This window comes from Lissotriton vulgaris, chromosome 8, assembly GCF_964263255.1.
Source record: "Lissotriton vulgaris chromosome 8, aLisVul1.2, whole genome shotgun sequence".
Classification (NCBI taxonomy): domain Eukaryota; kingdom Metazoa; phylum Chordata; class Amphibia; order Caudata; family Salamandridae; genus Lissotriton; species Lissotriton vulgaris.
The window spans coordinates 905922054-905944005 of NC_141696.1; positions in this window are offsets into that span (position 1 = coordinate 905922054).

Here is a 21952-nt window from a genome sequence, read left to right on the forward strand (position 1 = left end):
GTACAGACTGCTATTGTGCTGCTGCTCTCAAAGTCTGTCTACTTTATGTTGTTGGCATATTTGTGCACTTCTTTTGTAGAATGTTAGGAGTGATAAAGTGAAAAAAGGATCCCACAACAGCTTTGAGACATAGTAAATCTGCCGGCGCAGGGCAGCTCAGTGTTTCAGTGTTACACGTGAAATGACTAGCATGAAAATGTAATGTGCATTTGGTTAAAACCCTATTCTGTCTGGAAAAGTAAAACGTGACAGAAAAACCTTCACAAATAATGTGGTCTTCTAGAAGAGGTGGGTGGGAGTAAAGGCCTGTTCCAGTAACTTTTTTTGAAATAATAGTAAATGTGCAAATCCTAATCCAAAAATGCATCACCGAGTGTGTGCCAACAGGCCTTAGCATAATCTTTACCGCAGAGCTGGCTCGTCGCCTTCCTCAAAAGAAAGTGTCAGGTCAGTGAGACTATGCTATTAGCCTAGCTGTGAAAGAGTGCCTCCCATGCTCCGCTTTCTAATGCAGCCCTTCTTAAAGCTCATGTGGTCAGCGTCAATTGAGTGAGTCTGCGAGTCACTCATCTGATTATAATTAATTATGAATGTCTTCGAGACTGCTTGATCTATTTTCCGCAGTTTTGGGTACAGTCTGATAAATTAGTTGTTTAACAATTGTTTCTTATGCTTTGAAGCAGTTACCTTAGTCTTAGCCTATCTTGTTGCGCAAATTGGTGTAATTTCTGATATTTATGTTTCCCTCCTCTCATTGCTTTATTTTGCTTGTGAGCATGTGTTAATTATATTCGCTGAAATGTCACTCATAATTACACTGTATTGCTGACAATGTCACACATAGAAATCTGAAACCTTGGCATCTATGATTTTGCAGCATCCTTTTTTATGATTCTTCATGTGTGTGATGAGTGATCAGCTTGTGTGCTAGTGGCAGTGACATTATTGTTTATTCCCGCCGTCAGGTTTGGTTTCTTGAACAGTGTGGCTGCAGGTGTAGTCCAAGTGTAGTCCAAATTATTGCATTAATTTTAAAATGGTTTATTTTAAAATGGTATATTTGTAGCGCATTATGCAATCAAAGCGTGTAATAATGTAATCCTCATTCTGAGAACTGTATTTACCCGAAGCAGGTGCAGCGTGATTGTCATAACATTTGTCACATCATACACTGAATACTTCCCCCGAAGGACACACTGCCCTGCCTTGATGAAATATGCATATGTTAAAAGCGTGTGCACACATTTAAAAAGTGTTTCCTTTTTATTTATATTATGAGCCTCATGGAAGTAAAAGAGAACAGTGCAAAACAACAATCGATGGACAGAATGCAGAACAATGTCATACAATCACCTCAGTACAGAGATCTTGGCCTACATCCATCGTGTTTTTGTTCACCATGCCATACTAGTTTGGACCCAGTCATATGCTAATAATGGATCCAAACTGGGTTGGCGAAGTGAGCTAAAGAACAATGATGGATTCAACCCAGATCTGTGACTGGGGAGAGTGTCTGAAAAGTTTCAGCACTCCGTCCATCATCATCTTGTGTTTGTTATGGCTGAGAGCAGAAGCCTTGTACTGCTAAATACACCACTGCAGTCATACATTCCAATAAACCTGATTCAGGCTGTCTCCTACCTGAAATTGCCTCTTCTTCAATAGATGTAAATGGAGGAAATGCTTTCTCCCAAGTATATTTTTTAAATAACCTACTTTTCTCTTCTAAAATGTTGGCATGTATTTGTATGATTTAATTTACCTATTCTCGGTGTCATATCAGCTGCTCATGCCATGTGCCATGGCTGCCAGCAAGCCACATAGGAAACATCTTTGACATCCTTGTTTGAATTTAATCTCAACCTCAACACAGTTACGGCCAGTGTGCAGCAGACAAAATTACTTTCTGTCGTGTTCTCGCTTAACTCCAACCCTGCTCATATTTTCCCATACTATCAGGCAAACCTCTCTATGCAATCAACAATGGACTGCTTCCAGAATGAATGAGCTATGTTTAATTAAACTGAGCAAATGGAATTAACTTGAAGCCGCAATACATAAAATTGCCATATCCATGCATATGCTTTGCTAGTGTCCTCTGTCTTTTCCTTGAAAGCAGTGCTCATACAGTGTTAAAATCTTCTTACAGGAGCTGCTTCATCTCTCAACGTTAAAGCATATGTAGTCTGAAAACATCTGACGAGGGCAGCCTGTAGTAGGTAAAGTAGTGAAGGTCTAAATACGTGCTATACCAAATAGTTTTACTGGAAAATTATTCCACATAACCGAATGTGATTGAATAGACTTGTCAGCTGTGGGTATCCTGACCTAAAAAACATCACAACGATGAATGGCTGGCTTAACCTTAAGCGAAAATCCCTGAAGACATCAATGATGGGCCATCATGCTCAAAACAAAGGGAGTTAAGTGAAAAGAAAAGGAAGTTTTGCAAGTCGGATGGTGAATATTTAACATTGGGTTTCACATGTTCATGTTTACAACATGAACAGCAACCACAATGCGTGGTAGAGTTTTGTCTCAACTTTTTGAATTAAGAGATGAAATCAGAGTTTTCTTCACTGAACTGAAATCTCCATTTGCACTTGATGAGCGCTTACATGACCATTCTTGGTTAGCTATGCTGGCATATATGGCAGACATATTCACCCATTTAAATGCACTCAATTTGAGTATGCAAGGAGTAGGTATCCCCGTTTTTAATGTTAAAGACAAGATTGAGGCAATGATAAAAAAGTTAGACTTATGAGCTCGTCCCTTAACACAAAGAAATTTTGATTCTTTTCAGAACCTGAAGACATTCTTGGAATCTTCTGATGAAGAATTATCGAACAAAGTCTTAGAAATCTTTATCCAGTATCTCCAAGATATGCAGTGTAGTTTCCGCCAGTACTTCCCACTTCCGGATGAAGGCAAAAACTGGATTAAAGATCCTTTTCATGTAGATATTGACAAGTTAATGGGGCTGACAGCATCTGAAGAAAACAGTTTGATTAAAATATCCACAGATAGTGCACTTAAATTTCAATTCAAGGAAAAGTCTCTGAGCCGGATCAATGTTTGGCTGCAAGTACGAACAGATTATCCTGAATTATCATACAAGGAACTTAAGGTTTTACTTCCTTTCCCCACCACATATTTATGTGAGAAGGCTTTCTCAAATCTTATATACCTTAAAAATAAGATCAGAAATTGCTTGCAAAATTTTGAATCTGATCTAAGGATTCAACTTTCCGAAATAAAACCAAACATTGAAAAGTTAGTCGCCGAGATGCAGCACCATCCTTCCCATTAAAATGTATTTATTTTATGCATATTTTTCAAGACAAAATAATAAAAGCTTTAGTAATGCAAGTATTTGTTTGGTGTGTACTTGTTTGTGTACTTTTTGCGAATTACTGTTTTAATTTTTGGAAATTTAAATTGTAATAATTGCTTGGGGATCCCCGGCCTCCAGTAGTGATTCAGTGGGGGTCCTCAGGAGTCAAAAGTTTGGGAACCACTGCCATAATGTGTACCAGGCTTACCTTGATGAACATTTGTGTGGCAAATGGTGCAATGTGCTACCCCTCTTTGCTAACTGTAAAAAAAGTCACAAATTGGAGAGGAGTACTTTTTTACTGGGCCACTGTCAATGCCTGAAGAATAAATGGAGGTAGGTGGGCATGTCGTCACTTTCCTCTCTGCTTCTCCTGAGGCAGGGGTTGGTGCATGTCTCATCTGGGACTTTGCAAATATGGGCGCTTGTGGTGGTGCTACCTGTGCCACCTTCCTCGGAGCTGGTTGAATAGCAATGTCAGATTCCTCTCTGTCACCTTCCACCATGACAACCTCTTCATCATCATCCTCCTCTTCATCCCCTTCCAAAAGTCTAAGTCATTCTGGAACTTTTCTTTTCCCTTGCCTCACATGTTGCCTACTCGTCTCTGTCAGGGTCCATTCCATGTCCCTATCATCATCATCGGAAGTGGTGCTTGGAGAAGTTGTGCAGTAGTACGCTTCCTTTTCCTTGCTGGAGATCTGGAAGCCAATGATTATAAAAGATGAAAACTACATTTCTTGCTTGGAAGGAAGCTCAACCGCCTGTTCTTCTCCAACATCAGACAAATGTACTATTGCTGCTGCGGCTGCTGTCCCATTTGCTGTGTTTCCTGAACCAATTGCGTACTACTTAAGGGACAAATCCAATTCAACATCACTACTCATCGACATGATTGCACTGGCTGCCTCACTGACAAACATGGTCCTTGGTTTATGTTGGGGGGTGGTGCTGTTGATGCAGGACTGCTGCTCTCATCTTGCCCACTGGAGGCCAGAGCAGCAGACACAACTTTCCTGAAAAATGTTAACTCCTATTCTCAGGACCTCATTCCATCCAAACAGCAGCTGAAAAGTATCTATGGGTCAGGGAACCTCAAAACATTGAGACAAAAGCTTCAAGAATGGCATTGACAAGGCACTTTACAGATTATAAGCCCACCAGCGAATAAGAGCAAGTCCTGGATACCATCATAAACCCTATAGATAGAAAGCTCTATATCCAATGAAGGGTTGGATCATTCCCACTAAAACCATTTACAGCCAAATGGACAACACTGTTATCCATAAGTTCACTTTAGTCACGCTGCAAAATTACTAATGAAACCGTGGCCCATGTCTTATTTGCCTGCAGAGCCTATGCCCACCTCTGATCTACCTGGATCAGGCCATATACAGGCATCCGGACACTCACCAACATGATGTGGCCCTCAGAATATAGAGATCTGACCCCTGCCGCGGTATGCCTGTGCTGTTTGCAGAATTTTTAGGCAGGATGAGGATTACATGGAGGAAGGCCTTACTGACCCAGGGGGTGAAGCTGTGGGATACTACCATTCTATATACGCACACCGAGAGGCACCCTGGTCCTTGTACAGACCCTGCTCTTATCACTAGCACTGTCCTGGTCTTCTTTTTACAAGGGGACTTCCATGGTTATGTTGATTGCACTACTCCACAAGCTAGATCGGAGGCTACGTAGTAATTCTTCTACCAAGCATTACCAATGCTCAGATTTTATGATTACTCATAATGAGGTTCACCTTTTTACATGGAATTTTAATGACAACATTGCATGAAAAAAACATATTCAATATATTGTATTTTGTACCGTCTGCCCAAATTGTTTCTCAAAAAATCTGGTAGCTAGGAAAGTTGCAGGCACACAGTTTTCATCTATATAAATCCAAATTTAATTAATTTAGTGCCACATTGATCCAGAAGGAGAGCAGTGACTACCAAACTTTTAGGTCCCAAATTCAAACAAATACTCTCGAGCACTCTCCACATATAGTAGTTCAAGGATAAGGGTTCCAGTCACTGTTGATATTTCAATTGATTCCTCTTTATTCATTCAACCGTTGCTTCACTCTATTTAACACATGTTTGGTCAAAAGACTTAATCAGGGCTAGAAACCTTTTCATGCAGCAAAATTACTCTATCTGTACATGGCAGACCACACCCCTTACACCACGTGACTAATCATGAAGCTTTTAAAACGCACATTACATTTGAAACATGATTCCTTGAGAAATATTATCCACATGTTTGGTACTGTGAATAGTTCCCCCACGTGCTCCTAATAGCATAAACAACAAAAAAATAACAATTTAATGTTCAAGTATTACAAAACACAATTTAAATATTTAAAATAAAATATTCTTTATAAATGCTTATAACTCAAAAATGTAGCAAACACTCCCAATGTATTTAAAAAAAATCTTATTACAAAACCTTTGCATGTCCAAGCCTCAATACATCCCAAAACCTGCTAACAATGGAAACTGAACGTTGTTAAGAAGCATTAAGGTTGGGAATCTAAAAAAAAAGAATGTACAACTAATTAAAAAAAACAAAAAATACTAAATCCAGTTGAAAAAAATTGAAACCAAATACATTTAAAATTAACACATAATAAAATTAGAGCCAATATATGTAAAATTAATAACACACATTAATGCAAACGATATTCAACATATTTATTTGAATAGCATAGTTTTTACATTGATATTTTATAAGAACAATAAACACTATACCTGCCTTCCAAACTATAAGTCCCTTCGTATGTTTTCATTCACAATATTTTTGCTACTATATTTTGACACATTGCTGAAAACAACTCACTCTTCAGGTACTCTGCTGGTCTATTAAGTTGGAAATGTTTCTCAGGCAGAATTTCAGTTTCACTCGTCCTGCTTTCTTTCACGGTCACTCTACGCAGAGGAATAATTTCCTGATGCATCACCATCAGGGTGCAGGAGTCTAGAAGTACTGAAATGTGAACTAAATAGAAACCAATGCGGATGCACTCGGGTAATATTTTAAATTACTGCACAACTTAAAAATGCAAAATGCTGCTCCGTGTAAACATTAATTTGCATAAAACAAGAAGCAGCAGTAAAACATTGTCAACAAAGTATGCTGTTGCACCTTGACTGAACACATTTTTCCACAGCAAAGCAATGTTTTAGACACTTCGTAATAAAAAACAGTTTGGGGCTTATTTACAAACAAGCCCCTTGCGCCACTTTTGCATCACTTTTCCCATATTAAAAGGGAGGCAAAAGTGGCGTTGGGGATTCAAAATGTTCCCTTTGTATGGTGCGAATGGCGTAAATTAATAGCAGTGGAAAGCTTCTACAAAGCAAGTTATAATGCGTAGCAGTAAGTCCTTCTTCAGCTTGCATACAACCATGATTACACGCACTGCAGTCCAACACAGCAACTTACTTCCCTTTGCATCCCTTTAATGTTTCAAGAGGTTCTCTTTCGCGCAGTTCATCATTATTAAATGGAAAATAAAATGTAGAATGCCTGTTAGTCCTCAGATAAACCTTTCAAATAATATGAAAGTATGAGTGAGGTCACATTTGGGGTGGCTATTTTTACAGCACATCTGACTACTGCTTTTTGTCTGTCATCTTTATATTATGCCAGATATTTGATTGCTCGATATTCTTCTATCACAGTGGGATAATTTGTTATAATTTTCCACTTACCTTTGAATTTTAAACGTCCCAATGTAATACGTGGGTCAAGATGTACTAGTCCTTAACTAATAATTACACCATGAGATGTATAGTAGTAGATTATATGCAATTATAAAATCAGCCAATGGCTCTCACAGACATACTCAAAAAGTTGCACGTAAAATGTTCCCAGTGCTCATTTAATCATCTACAAGTTTAAAAACTTAATTACAGTGATTACAACCCTCTACAAACAGATGTTCTAACGTGATGTATAGCATCAATGAAATGTATTACCTAATACAAAAATATTAAGTTAACTTTGGAACATAAACTGACGGCCTTGTATCATATATCTCTCTATGATCAAACTTGCAGGAAAGCATTTTTAACTTTATTAAATAGTTTGCTTTGAATCTTTTGTAAGTTTAAATGTGAAATTGATGTGAATTCTCTCTACTGCAGATATATATATATATATCTATACACATATATATATGTATATGTGTATATATATATATATATACATATATATAAATTACCTACTGGCGATAGCCAGTAGGTATATATAGTTAGGACCTAGTTACCATAGGAAATTCCGAACATTCTATTGGGAATAACATTGGCGCCGATTGAGGGATCTGCCTGTGATTTTCCTTAAATTTGCCACACAGCGCTCCGCTCCTTCCCTGAAGGTTTCGGGGAGGTTCGTCAAGCGGGGGCCGAGAAAAAAGGGGGGTCCCAAAACGTGTTTCCCCAAGTTAATTTCCATAGGGACATTCTGACAAGGCTACAGCTCGAACGGCTGAACGGAATTACACCAGATTTGGTAAAATGGTAGGGACTGATATGCAGCAGTGCCTTTTGTATGTTTGGTGAAAATCCCTCCAGTAGTTCTTGAGAAAATTGAATTTGAAATTTTTCAAATGGCATTTTCTATGGGACCTTCAGACACGGCTACAGCCAGAACGGCTGAACGGAATTACACCAAACTTGGCAAAATGGTAGGGACAGGTATGCAGTAGTGCCTTTTCTATATTTGTTGAAAATCCCTACAGTAGTTGTTGAGAAAACTGAATTTGAGCAAATTATATATCTGTATGCGCTCACCGTACACGCACCGTACGCGTATGGTACACGTACGTGCGCGTACCCTTACGTGCGCGAGCGAGTTTCTGATTGTCTGGCAGTCAACTGTCAACATTCCAAACTGTCCAAACCAGGAAGTGTTGGCCACCATCTTGTTTTTCAGGGAACTGAGGCACAAGAGAGCCCAAAACAAGAGTGGAAAACACGAAAAGGGGGCAGGGTAGAGACCCCCCCAATCCTCTAGCCCTTCTCAGGGGGTCCCAAAAGGACCCCGCGATTAAAAATTTTTTTTTAAAAATGTGCACTTGGTGGTCCTTCTGGGACCCCTGAGAAGGGCTAGGGGGTCAGGGGGTCTCAACCCTGCCCCCTTTTCGCGTTTTCCCCTCTTGTTTTGTGCTCTCTTGTGCCTCACTTCTCCTGAGAAACAAGATGGCTGCTCAGGTGGTCCCAGAAGGATAATAACATATATAAACTTTATCCGCTAATAGAATTAGCATTTACAAAACGTTTGAAATTTATTGAAAAAAAATATAGGTTTCACGCCTGATATAGTTAGGAATTAGCATTTAAAAAACCTTGCAAATTCACTTAAAAACAATAGGTTTCAGGCCTAATATAGTTAGGAATTAGCATTTAAAAAACCTTGCAAATTCACTTAAAAAACCATAGGTTTACGGCCTTATATAGTTAGGAATTAGCATTTTAAAAACCTTGCAAATTCACTTAAAAAACCATAGGTTTCAGTCCTTAAATAGTTAGGAATTAGCATTTAAAAAAACATTGAAATTGCTTCTATATAGTTAGTTGTACTAACTATATTTCGCGCACCCGCAATCCACTGTTGATGATGTCACATATTACATCATTCATGACATGGTCAGTGACATCAGTGATGACATCACTGATGACATCTCAAATGACATCACTGATGACATCACTGATGACATCTCATTTGACATCACTGATCACATCACTGATGATATAATTCATGTGATAATACAATGCACCTCCTCACACTCTAATATAACCTTTGATACACCCACTGTTAAATACAAACTACCATTCTTGAAACCATTGACACACCAATACCAGTTACTACATACGCACTCACTGATTCCTAGGTCTACACACACATTCACTCATTCACCCATAGAATCACTCATACATACAGTCACTCATCAATACAACACTATCACATGCACTCATACACCTATACAGACACTCACACACTGCCACTCATCCATGAAGTTACTCACACACCTAGTCAGTCATGCAAAGAATCAATCACACTTCCATTTCCTCAACTATACAGTTATACCCCCAACACCTTACTTATTCAAACATATACCAACACATACTTACTCAATTATACAATCACTGATACAAGTACACAATGATCCATACAGCCACTCGCACATTCACTGGCTCTCATGTATAGTCATTTATATATGCCAACTCTCACATGCACAGTGTTTTACATACATACTTACTTGGACATGTAGCACTGAGATATCCATTCACTCACCAACACACCCATGCATACAGTCAACCGCCCATATAGCTGTTTCAACATGCACTCTTGAACTCATACACCTAGTGAATCAACTGCTCACATATCTATGCACAGAGTCACACACCTCCCAGCCACCCACACAAACACTCAGTCTCCCATTCAAATACTTGGGCAACCAATCAATAACCCATATAGCCCCTCATATAGCTACTGATCAACACATGCAGCAGCTTACACAACAACAGACATACTGATGCACACATTCAGACAGTTTAGTCACTAACCCATGCATTTAGTAAGATACATTTAATCACTCACTCATACAGTCAGTCACGCACCTACTAAATCCTTCATCTAGACAATTATACATCCACTCATTCTTCAATATGTAAAACATATTTAAACTTTACAGAAACACACAGTCACTGGATGATGTCATCAGTGATGTCATCAGTGATGTCAAATGAGATGTCATCAGTGATGTCATCATTGATGTCATTTGAGATGTCATCAGTGATGTCATCATTGATGTCACTGACCATGTCATGAATGATGTAATATGTGACATCATCAGCAGTGGATAGCGGGTGCGCGAAATATAGTTAGTACAACTAACTATATAGTAGCAATTTCAATGGTTTTTTAAATGCTCCGTTCACTTGGCGCCTATCTCCGGGAACCTTGACTGATCTGGTGCTACGCGAACGGCTCAGAACTATTATTGAAGAGTTTTTTGAAAAAAATGTTGGCACGGTTGATAGTATGTGCACAGTGTGGGAGGCCTTCAAAGTGACTATTCGTGGGGCGTGCATTGGCCTTCAATCTGGAGTCCTGACATCACTGAGAGACTCCATGTCTAGGTTGGAAAGGGAGTTGTTGGTACTGGAGCGACAGTTGGAGGACTGTCCTGGGGAAGCTCTGCTAGCCGACATTAGATCGAAGGTTTCTGAGTACAACGAGTTGGCCAATCAGGAGGTGAAGTTCTTAAACAAACATACCAGGGCGCGCTATTACGGTGAGGGGGGCAGACCGGGGAAAGGGCTGGCGGATCGCATACGAGAACCATGGGTCAAGCATTGTGCGGTACAGGAGATTGTGGATGAGGGGGAGGTTGTGACTGACACGCCTGGCATCCTGAGTTGCTTTGCAAAATACTACGAGGGCATGTACGAGTATCGGGAGACGGCGACAGAGGAAGAAATAGCTCAGTACTTTGAGGATATAGCTTTGGTATGGCTCTCGAGAGGTCAACAAGAATTCCTTATGCACCACATCACCGAGGAGGAGTTTCGGGAGGCGATCGCTGCTCTTCCTAATGGGAAAGCTGCTGGCACGGATGGCTTGCCTTCCGAATTCTATAAGGAGTATATTGATCTTTTACTTCCGCACTTGGCGATGGTGCTGGAGGAGTCTGTGGACCGGGGCCAATTCCCGACCACGATGAGAGAGGCACTGCTGGTTGCATTACCAAAGCCCGGGAAGCCTCCCAACCACTGTGAGTCGTATCGTCCTCTCTCACTAATGAACACTGACGTTAAGATTATAGCTAAGGTGCTTGCTACACGGCTGCGGCTGCTACTTCCGGTAATGGTACTGCCTGATCAGTCGGAATTTATACCGCTCCGGTCTACCACCCACAATCTCAGGGCTCTTTTTGCTGTATTACATTTACTCAAACCGGACCTGGCTGCGGTGGCTGTTATGCTTGACGCCGCGAAGGCGTTCGACTCAGTGGCATGGAGGTATATGATAGCTATTCTACATCGCATGGGGGTGCCCTTCTTTTTTACATCGTTGGTGACTCTGCTTTATACTAACCCAGTGGCTCGTGTGAGGGTCAACGGCCATGTCTCGAACTCGTTCCCGGTGCGGAGGAGCACTCGGCAGGGTTGTCCTCTCTCACCTTTATTGTTTGCTATTGTGATGGAGCCCCTGGCCTGTGTTTTGAGGCAAAGGTATGCTGACGCAGCTCTGAAATTCCCCCTTCGGTCGTTGGCTGTGTCCTTGTATGCCGATGACATGGTGCTTTATGTGCGCGAGCCTGCACGCCATCTTGAACCTATCCTTCGGGAGTTCATACGGTTTGGCCGGCATTCTGGATTGACTATCAATTGGGATAAGTCTGTTATGCTGCCTCTCACTGACGTCACCGTTCCTTTCCCTCTGGAGTTTCCACTGGAATGGGCTGTGGACTCGGTGCGCTATCTTGGGATCCAGATTCATCGGGATAGTCAGGAGGTTATTAGAGCCAATTATGATGTGGCTGTCTCCAAACTGGAGGATCAGGTAGCTCGTTGGATTAAGCTCCCTCTCACCCTAGCTGATCGTGTGTCTTTAATCAAAATGGTTGTCCTCCCGAAATTTTTGTATCTTTTTGTAAACATACCCCTTCGACTGACGTCGCACTTCTTTGCACGGCTGCGCTCTTTGCTGACCACCTTAACCTGGGCTGGTAAAAAGCCACGAGTGACGTGGGATGTGCTGACTAAACCCTATGCACTGGGTGGTTTCGCTGTGCCGGATATGAAGCTATATTACTTATGCGCACAGGCGCACTTTGCTGCCTATTGGGTGTCTGCGCCCCCGTATACCCCTCACGTGGCGCTTGAGGCCAGCGCTGTTCTGCCGTACCCGTTGAGGGCTATGGTGGGTAACACTCACTCGGTGTTCGACAAAGGTGAGGTGGATACAGTCCGTTCCACGGCGAATGCATGGCGAGAGCTTGGTAGGAGAGCTGGCAGGTTACCGCTCTATGCTCCTAGCATGCAGCTGTTGTATCATTCGGATATTTCAGTGTCGAGTGAAATTGGTGGTTTGCAGGTCCTTCAGGGTGCTGGTCTCCACACTATGGGGGATCTCTTCCCAGGGGCCAAGTTCCTTTCGTTGCAAACTGTGACGGAGCGGTCCACGAATGTGGTCATGGCTACGTTCATCTATGTTAGACTTCGTGCGGCCATACACTCCTTATATCCTACATATCCGGAGGAACCCTTAGCGCTGGGCGCTTTGCAATTAATCTACACCGCGACAGACAGAGTTAAATTGCTCTCCAGACTATACCGTGCTGCTCAAGAAGACGAAGGGGGGGGCTATTCTGGCTAGGGCCAGATGGGATAGGAGTCTGCCTGAGCCATTAACGGATGAGGAATGGACTGAATGCTGCTCCATGACTGGGGGCTATGTGGCTAACGGCAATTTCCGCCTTCTCCACTTTAAATTTATACATCAATGGTATTACACACCTACGCAGCTGGTCAGATATGGTCTTCGAGACTCTGCGCAATGTGTCCGGTGTGGAGAGGATGATGCAGATTTTGTGCATTTGGCGTGGGGGTGTGCCCGGGTGTATGGCTTCTGGGTGGCTGTGACTGAGGCGCTGACTAAGATGACGGCCACGGAGGTTGCAATGGATATACGGCTCTGCTTGCTGGGGCTCGCCTCTGGATTGCCATGCAAGGAGCGGAAATTGATTGTACTGGCATTACAGCTTGCTAAGCGGAGGGTGGCTATGGTATGGGGTGGCAGGCGGGCACCTGATGTGCAACTGTGGCTGAAGGACCTGGCCTACTGCAGGGATCAGTTAACTTGCTATGCTGAAACTCTGCCGGAGAAGTCACGTTCGTGAGACATTTGGGCTCCATATACTGCATATATGCTTTCACTAGAGGAGGACGACAGTTCTGATGATGAGGGCTGGGATCGACTGCCTGGTGTTGATGTGCCTGAGGGTTTGCCTGAATGAATGGTTGGGCTGTGCCATTATCACCGATGGGATGTCTGTCTCCGCTGATGTGTGGACCCTGGGGGGGGCTGTCCTGTCTGTACTTTTTCACTGTTCTCGCACGACGACTGATGGCACATGCTGGATTTCGTATCTGGGATTGCACTGCTCGTACGACCGCTGGCAGTACCTTGCGTGCCTTCTACACTGTTTTACCATTCAGCATTAATACTATGGACTTTTACTGTGACCTGGGACCGGGATTGTTGGGGCTGGGGGGTGGGGTTTGTTGTTGTTCCGTATAAATACTGTAAAATAAGACCTATAGGTGATGAGCGAGGAACTCATGTGGAGGATGATATCGACTTGAACTGTGGACTCTTATCGCCCTCTGCGCTATTGGACTGTCCTTGCCTGATATCCTTTGATATATGCTTGCAGATACTACCTGTTGATTTGTTAGCAGCCGGCCCTGTACAGGGTTGTAGGCGCACTGCTGTGTATGTGAGCATATTTGAAATAAAGGTCTTGCAAAAAAAAAAAAAAAAAAAAAAAAAAAACCTAGTCTGAATCTTATAATGAGTCCGTGGACAACACACACAAGTAAAATTAGGCCTTTCACTTGATTTCAACTGAAACTTGCTAATTTCCTGGTCAAACTTTTCTGTACTTGAAATCTGTACATTGTCTTCCACATTACCTTGTATTACTGTGTCAATTTCTACACTGTCCTCTTTTTCACAAAAATAACAAATTTCAAGTTCTTCACAAATCTTCTTCACATCTAATTCAGTTCCATGCAAAAGAGCACTGTTTAACTGTTTAAGCTTAAGTGCTGGACTTTTTGCATAATACAACCTTCTCACTAATTTCCTCATTTTGTTATGATGCACTGCTAAAATCCTAAAATGATAAAAAACACTCTGACATACTTTTCTAGAAAGACAAGCCAATGAATGTCCATGCAAACCTGTGTTTTCTCTCACTCTGCAAGGATCTAAGTCTTGCAACATCTTCATTTTCTGTTTTAGACTTTTCTTACTATATGTACGTAGGAAATTACGAAGCACATCGATGGAATCCTGTCGCACACTACAAATACTACTACACTTCCAATTGTACACTGGACCCTTAGTACGTCTTCCTAAAACTTCATCACTTAATACCTCTTCTACATCTCTAGACACAAGTTTCTCTTTTTCAATCGGACAACCGTCTTTCACCTCATATGCTCAACCACTGGTGTCAACTGCATGCATCAAATCATTCTCCTGAAAGTAACTCTCCTCATCAACAAATGGCTCACAACTTGATCTATGCATCCATTCTCCAGAAAAAACTTTACAAAAATTAGTTTGATTAATTACTCTTTTGGATCTACTGTTTGATTTGAAAACATCAATTGTCTTGTTTAGTGTCCTAATTCTATTGATTACAAAAATAAATAATTTGTTCTTAACTTCAAAAGCTTGATCAACAATCTTCTCTACATTTTTCTTTTTCTTATAAAAAGCAGCTCTCTGTGTACCTTTCTTAATGTTTTTTAATAAATGTAAAACTACCCTATTGCGAAACATTCGTTTACGAATGTCCCTAAATTCATTTTGCCTTATATTCCTATAAGTATTGTCTCCTGCTGCAGTAGTAAGATTTTGGGGGGGCCTCTCCTTTCTCTTCAAATTTGCTCTCTCCTTCTGTAAATTCACATGTACATTATCATTTTTTTTATCTACATATGTTCCAGAAAAAAAGACTTTGTTGTCTTACCAGAAGCTTTTTTGACGTTTTTAGTAGTATTTGTTGTAGGACACTGCTTTAATTCCGTTGCTGTTTTTGTTTTTTTCCGCATAGCATCTTTCCTTCTCCTCTGCCTTGAGGGCATATTTCCTTACTATTGAAATGTTGATTTAAACCTGTGGTAAACAAAAAAAACACATTATAGACCACTATTACCAAACAACAAAGCAATTGGAAAGGGAAGACCACTCGGTCCCCCCGAACGTATGGATGGGTGCCCTGATCCACCCGGGAAACCATTTTGGGCGGGGGCGTGGTTCGGCTGGTATGCCCAAAGCGGCGTAGCCGGAGCGTGCCCTTTCCCGCCCAGAAGGGGTTGTCCTAGACACCCGCCCGGAAGACCGCGCCCAGGAGGCGTACCTGAGGAGGGTCCCCGCCCTCCCGCAGATGGATAAATAGAGCGGGAATCCGAAGAAGCGTCCTCTTGTTCCAGTGCTCTGAAGGCTGCACCACTCGTTGCTCGTGAGCCCTCGACGGAACAAGCGGCAATTTTGAGAACTTGTAATCTTTGTTCTAGAAGGATCTAGGACCTTGTCGAGCAACTCGAACGAAGTGAGCGAAGCCATGGCCGGAAAAAAAGCGGGAAAGAGCTCCGAGTTGGAGAAGATACTGCGCACTTTGTCGAACCGAATGGCGGTCATGGACAGAAAGCTGGGTAAAGTAGATTCGATCGGTCGGGGCTTGGCAGAGGTAAAAAAGCAGATAGCAGCCCAGAACGACATCGCGGGCCGTCCTAAGAAGGTGATAGGTCCGGCCTTGCCGGGAGTCGTCCCTGGGGGTAGGGGGAGGCGTACTAAGAAGAGGGCGGTTTCTGGGGAGGGCCCGGTCCCGGAGGTACCCCCAGCAGCCCCCGTCGCACCGTAGACACCCCGGTACCGAGTCCAGATGTGGGTTTGCCGATCCCTGTTGTAATAACTCCGGCTGATGATGATCAGATGCCCCCAGAACTGGCCCTTCAGTTAGCGGCAGTATTGCCCTGGCTTAAAAAGAAATCAGGGGGGGCTGTGGCTGCGGGGGATCCGGCCGAGGAAGCCAGATTAATAATCGAGCAGTTACGGCAGTCAAGAGAAGCCGGGACGACGAATGTTCCTTCTATTCCCCCACAGGTCGCACCGGGAGTGACAACAGTTCGCCGAGAAAAGACAGCGGACACGGCGGTTGAACCTGGTAAGAACCCATTGCCAATGGCGGGGAGAGTTCAGTGCCTTCGAGGCGCGAAAGGGTGGCCCAGCACATCCCAGCGGCCACGAAGGAAATGATATGGGGGGACAAATATGTTAATATGTTTTCGTTATTAACCGACCATCGTGAGATAGAGTATGCAAAGACCCAGAAAGATTTATGGCACCCTAGCGTATGGCGGGCCAAGATGGAGGAATTTAGGGTCGACGAGACCGTAGCGAACTGGGTGAAGGCCTTCTCTGTATTTACGGCAGTAACGGGGGAACGTAAACCTGAAGTGTTGCCCGATCTAGCCTATTACCAGAACAGGATCATGGATTTTTATACCATGTATGGGGGAAATGAGTGGAAAGGTTATGATGTGCACTTTCAAAAGTCAAAAGAGTTTGATGTAACGTTGACATGGGATTGCCTCAACACAGTATCCTGGCACAAACAGCTCTTGCCTGGGTCGGCAGGTACGTCCTCGCCGGGCGGGAGCGGGTCTGGTACAATTCAACAAAGACCGACGCAGCCCTTTTGAGCAAGAACGGTGGGGAATCACAGCCCAAGACCGGCGGAAATGGGGGCAAGCGCGGGGTTTGTTGGGGCTTCAACAGAGGTAACTGTAACAGGCCCCAGGGAACATGTAGATTCCGGCATGCTTGTGCGGGCTGTGGGAACTCCTCACACCCGGAAAGCAGCTGTAGGTCCAAGAACGGTGGTTCGGGTGGAAAGGGAGGATCCAAGCAGGATTGAAGTAATGCTTGGGAGGCAATCGTCTTCACCGATTGATATCATGGCTTTGACCCCCTGGCTGAACAGATACCCTGATCATGTATCCGCTGGGATTTTGAGGAATGGTTTCCTATATGTCTTCAACAATCCGGCGGGTAATTTTCGGGGGAACCCCTTTTGTAAAAATCAGCAATCCGTTCAACACAACCCGGCAGTGGTGGCCAAGAAAATATCTAAAGAGGTCAGCTTGGGGCGGGTGGCAGGACCTTTTCAATGCCCGCCAGTGGCGGATTTCGTGTGTTCACCTCTAGGTGTGGTTCCGAAGAAGGACCCAGGGGAATATAGACTCATTCACAATCTGTCGGCCCGACGGGCGCCTCGGTGAATGAAGCCATTGACCCGGAGGTCTGTTCAGTTCAATACGCATCATTTGACGATGCCGTTGCCCTATTGAATCGCCTGGGCCCGGTGCTCTGTTGGCGAAATCAGACATCGATTCAGCATTCAGGTTGCTCCCGGTACACCCGCGGGACCAGCGCTTGCTAGGATTTACGTTCCAGGGGAAGTATTTCATGGATAGATGCATGCCCATGGGCTGCTCAATTTCTTGTGCTTATTTTGAGATGTTCAGTTGTTTTTTAGAATGGGCATTCACCGAGGCCACAGGGCATAGACAAGTGATGCACTATTTAGACGATTTCCTGTTCTTAGGACCGGCCGGCACTGCGGAATGTGCACAGGCACTACAGGACTTCTGCATTCTCATGCAGGAATTTGGAGTCCCATTGGCACCAGGTAAGACAGTGGGGCCATCTACTTCACTGGAGTTTCTGGGGATTGAGCTCGATTCAGTGGAGGGATGCTTCCGTATGCCAATGGAGAAAGTGGTCAAGTTCAGGGCTTCCTTGATACAATGCCTGGGCAAGGAAAAAGTGACCCTGCACCAGTTACAACAAACAGTGGGTCAGCTTAACTTTGCCTTGAGAGTAATACAGATGGCTCGCCCCTTCTCACGCTCCATTGCACAAGCTATGGTCGGCCTCAAGGAGGGACACCACCGCACGAGACTGTCGGCAGAGGTTCGCCAGGATATGCGCATCTGGTTGCCATTCCTGGCGGACTTCAACGGTCGAGTGGCGTGGAGCAAGCCCCCAGCATCGTCTGACGAACTGGGTTTGTGGACTGACTCAGCTGGGAGCGTGGGATTTGGCGCCATCTTGGGTAACCGATAGGCGGCACAAGTATGGCCGACATGGTGGCACTCCAGTGGCCTAACAGGTAACATTGGGTTCTTGGAGCTGTTTCCCATTTGGGTGGCTCTGTTGGCATGGCCAGACGATTTTAGGGACCGCTCAGTAGTGTTCTGGTCGGACAATATGACGGTGGTCGAGTGCATTAATCAGCAGGCAGCACGCTGCAAGTGGATCTTGAGACTGTTGAAAGAAATTGTTTTACGTTGCAAGAGATTGAATGTACAGTTCAGGGCAAAACATGTGCCGGGTGTACTGAATAATGCAGCTGATGCACTCTCTCGTTCACACATGCAGGCTTTCAGGGGCTATCTACCCACAGCGGATCTAGTGGCGGCACCGTTCCCCGATGCACTATGGCTGATCGGTGCAACAGATTACAAGACCTCGTGGCTGCCAGCTTAGCGCCCAGGACGAGGAAAGCTTATGAGGGAGCGTTTCGTTCTTACTGCACCTTTTTAGGCCCGGCAGGGAGACAGAGCTGGGGACAGGAGGAATCCTTCCTGGGGTTCTTAGTAGCGCTGCATAGAGAAGGGCGATCAGCCGCAACTGCCAACAGACATAGGGCGGCCATATCATTCATGGCACAGCTTCACGGCATAAGGGACCCGACGGGTTCCTTTTTAGTGAGGAAGGCGCTCCGCGGCTGGCAACGCTTGGAGGGTCGCAGACAAGATACGAGGCGCCCAATTGGTTTAGAGAGATTGTCTCGGCTTTTAGCAAAGCTGGATGAGACATGCTCCTCCCCTTCCGAAGCAGTTCTGTTCCGGGCAGCTTTCGCCTTGGCTTTTTATGGGGCCATGCGGGTAAGCGAACTCGTGGCGAGGAACAAGAAAGATATGGAGGGAGGCTTATGCAGGGATCACGTACAAATACGGGGTGATTCGATGCTGATCTCGATAGTCAGGTCCAAAACAGACCAGGAAGCTATGGGGGATAGTGTTGTTGTGCAGCGCGCTCGAGGGAGCCCCACTTGTCCGATAAAGTGTTTAGAGGAACACTTGGCACAGAGGCCGGCGACATGGGGAGGGAGCCTGCTTAGGCACAAGGATGGCACCCCTCTGACAAGATTTCAGTTTCAGAGGGTGCTAGCACTTACAATCGCTGCGGTGGGCATGGACCCGTGCGATTTTGGGACCCACTCATTCAGAATAGGGGCCGCTACTGAGGCTACGGCTCGGGGTCTGGGTGCGGAAGAAGTGAAACAGCTAGGCCGTTGGTCCTCGAACTGCTTCAAGAGGTATGTGCGATTGCACATGTTGTAAAAAGACTGATGAAATGCACTCACGCTTGTTGTCTTTTGTTTGAATTACAGTTTCGCAAGCCTGTGACGTGGGGCAGAATTTGGGATCAACCCATCACCAGGGGACCAGCGGTCGAGGATCACCGACTGGAGAGCAAGTGGTATGGGTCGTGGGCCACTCATACGTGAGGCGCGCCGGGGACGTATTCATGGCAGGTGACGCGACTCACGCATCTGGGGAATACGGGTTCAGAGTGACCTTCCATGGGAAGGGAGGCCTCTGTTTTGACCAATTTCAATCGTTTGTGGAGGGTCTCTTAGGGCGGCAAAGGTCACCGCCATCTATAATCATAGTACACTTGGGGGGCAATGACTTGGTGAGACTGGGAAGACGAGTGTTAGTGGAACACATTTTGTCGGCAGTTAGCTGGTTGGCTAAGAGGTGCACAATCGCCTGGTCCCACATGATCCCCAGGAGAGTTTGGCGGGGGGTTTCTCTGTGTCAGCGTTGAACCACTCGGTAAAGAGGGTCAACAATAAAATCGGGAAATTGTTTCGCTCAGCGCATTTGCATAGCATTCCCCATGGGTGTATTCGGGGTGATCACTTCTATTTGAATGATGGGGTTCACCTGTCCAGGGCGGGGAATGATTTACTCATAGGAGACTTCATAGCATGGCTGAGGGGATTGAGGAGGCATGACCTTTAGGAGGTTTGGGGGGGCCGGATAGTCGGTCAACTATCCGGCCTGTGGCGGTAAGGTCATGATCGGTGAGCAGTAATTTCAAGGTCCCTAGGGGGGGCGCCACCCAGCATGGATCGGAATGCCCGGGGGGAGGCGGCACCCACTACAGATGGGTCGCCTAGGGGGAGATGGCCATAGGCCCCTCCCAGGGGAGAGACGGCTAGATGCCCCTCCTACGAATTTCCCGGGGGCTGGATATCGGCTCCGGCGGAAGAGAGTGTGGGGAAGGGGGGGGGGAGTCCACGCTGTCCTTCTTACAGATACCTCACACGGGAACTCGGACGACCTTTAAGATGGCATCGAATGAAAGGGGGCCCCCATGACAAGGGAAGTTACAGTTGGCAACGAGGGTAAAGTCCTCTGAGGGCGGGAGTTTGGTAGTAGGGATCTGACACCGGTTAAGACCTTGCCGTTGGCCCTTAATGCTAGGATGTACAATTTTAATTTAGAATGTATGCATTTGCAGGATGCTAGACTCGGCTAGGAAACCTTTGTATTAGAGATCTGTTAAGGTTAGCCAAAGAACTTGTCTTCATCCAAATGTAATGAAAGTAAAATTGTACATAATTCATGAAACATTTTAATTTAATGTTTTAAATTTTGTTTCATATTTTAATAAATACGGCCGGGGGGGTAACCCCCCCTCGCCTTCCAAAAGCTCAAACCTGTGTCTGTCTCCTCCCCTTGGGGAATTGGTGTTGGGAGGGGGTGGCGGGCATCCCGGCCATATGGAAAGGGAAGACCACTCAGTCCCCCCGAACGTATGGATGGGTGCCCCGATCCCCCCGGGAAACCATTTTGGTCGGGGGGCGTGGTTCGGCTGGTATGCCCAAAGCGGCGTAGTCGGAGCGCGCCCTTTCCCGCCCTGAAGGGGTTGTCCTAGACACCCGCCCGGAAGACCCCGCCCAGGGGGCGTACCTGAGGAGGGTACCCGCCCTCCCGCAGACGGATAAATAGAGCGGGAATCCGAAGAAGCGTCCTCTTGTTCCAGTGCTCTGAAGGCTGCACCACTCGTTGCTCGTGAGCCCTCGACGGAACAAGCGGCAATTTTGACCCACCCACCAGCCCCTCTTGCAATGTCTTTTGAATAAAGTAATTGTTGATGATATCCGAATGTATTAAAGAGATGCAGTCACATTTTTCAGCATTGATGCATGCCTTGGATTGAATAAATATGTATAGGCCTTTTTTCCTTTGTAGAAAAGTAAAGGAGTGTATAGATAATAAAATTGTCTGGTGCTTTAGGACTTTTTTCCCCTTTTTTAAAAATGAAAAGTTGATGAATCGTCAAGCTGTTTCAGATTAGGCGTAATTTTCTCTCCTTAGTAGGTAAAACAACTGTCGTATTTATTTTTTGGTCGGGCGGTAAGGTCATGATCGGCGAGCAGTAATTTCAAGGTCCCTAGGGGGGGTGCCACCCAGAATGGATGGGAGCGCCTGGGGGGAGGCGGCCATTGGCCCTTCCTACGGGGAGGCGGCACCCACTACAGATGGGTCGCCTAGGGGGAGACGGCCATAGGCCCCTCCCAGGGGGGAGACGGCTAGATGCCCCTCCTACGAATTTCCCGGGGGCCGGATATCCGCTCCGGCAGAAGAGAGTGTGGGGAAGGGGGGGAGTACACGCTGTCCTTCTTACCGATACCTCACACGGGAACTCGGACAACCTTTA